A 1,757-nucleotide genomic window follows, 5' to 3' on the forward strand; every position below is an offset into this window, starting at 1 on the left:
TCTAATTAAGGTGTTTCCGAAAGAGAAACACCTTTCGTCGAAATTTCATATTTGAAAAATCACGTTACGCGGAGGCCAACGTTTACCGAGCGGAGCGGTGTTTACATCGCGGCGTCGAGCATAAGAAGTGTTATTCCCTTTCTTATACTCGGGAACCGTCTGTATTTCTTTGATTTTTGTGTATATTTCCGAGAATTCGTAATCGAATTCTCGAAACACGGATTAAGTTAATAATTGCAGGCCGAGCAATGCTCTTAAGCCATGCACACCATTTCAATCTTCAAACAATACGTAAGAATTGAGATCCTAGCATAGAAGATTCAACGTTCTTCCATCGTAAAGGCAAACCTTTTCCCCGAGATCTAGACCATTGACTCGCGAACAAATCGAAATATGAAATGATCAAATAGAATCGACACGTCCTTAATATCTGACGATACACCAGGTAATAGACAAGAAAGGATAATAAAGACGAATAAAATGCCAATGTCTCATTCGTAAAAAATTATATATATATATGTATTTAATATTCCACCAACCTGTCGTCTTTCGATCTATTGTGTAGCCCTTTGTGACTCTCCCTTCTCGTAGCCGGCTTCACCGTCGGCGGCTTTTCGACCTTAATCACTTCTTCCTCCAACGGCAGCGATATCACCAGCGTCGACGAAGCGCCGGAAGAGTCCTTGTCAGCACTAGCGATTCTGGAATCATCCTCCTTTTCTACGTGTCTCTTGACCAGTTTGATCGTTCTGCTTTTCACCCGCTCCTTCCCGTGCGAGAATCCGTCCTCAGTCTTAGAGTGCGTTGTCTTCGGCGTCGACGAGCCTCTGGCCCGTTCACCGTCCATCACCTTGGCCGTTTCCTGCGGCACCTCCACCTCCATTCCTTCGAATCCTTCCAAGTTTGCGGACAGGATGAATTCATCGCCCGCCGCGTCAAAAGGTATGACCTCGTTTCCTTGCGAGGAGATCTCCTCGATGTTTGTCGAATCATTGAGGGCCACGACAACGACGTCCGTCGCCTCCTCGGCACCGACTGAGCCGCGTCTTCCGCGTCCAGTGCGAAGTCGTCCTCTGTTACCTCGACTTCTGTCGGTTCTCTGGATGACCTTGTATTCCTTGCCGGAGTCACCGTTAATATGTTAAATTTATGGACCCCCGCCTGGTCCAATGACAGACGATTACGTCTTTTCCTCAGAGTCCCGACGGACCGGCCCTCCATCTCAATGGTGATGATCAAGCCAGCCCTCGTGTATTTTTCCCGGACTACCCTCCATCTCGCAACGTCCAGTCCCGCGTTATACCTTTCCAGGTCGTGTATAATGTTTTTCCCATTAAAACGGGAATGCGTTGCCCTGCCTTCTACTAAAAAGCGGTTATCTAGAGCTTCTCGTTCCTCCACCCGAAGCTCGCATCCACCTCTGACCTTGACGAATTTAGTCGCCACCTTCAGCCACTTCACCGTCGCCTCCTTGTCACAGGCGAGGAGGATTCCGCCGTTCTTGCGAAAAAAGGACAGGAATCCGGGTTGCACGTATGCGAGAGATTTCTTCCTTCGCGCTTCAATGTAGCTCATAACGCACTTATTAAGTGCGTCCCCGAATTCCTCGGCTTCTTTGAACGTTAGGACTCTATCCGGAAAGCCCTCATGGACGATCGCCACCTGATGGGCTTGTTCGGATTCATCCCTCACAAATTGACGATTCATTACGGAGCTCCAGGATCAGCTCCCTTCCTCTCGACTCGACTCCCCTTAGT

This window comes from Ceratina calcarata, unplaced genomic scaffold, assembly GCF_001652005.2.
Source record: "Ceratina calcarata isolate Rehan_Ccalc_2016 unplaced genomic scaffold, ASM165200v1 scaffold2551, whole genome shotgun sequence".
In the NCBI taxonomy this organism is placed as follows: Eukaryota; Metazoa; Arthropoda; class Insecta; order Hymenoptera; family Apidae; genus Ceratina; species Ceratina calcarata.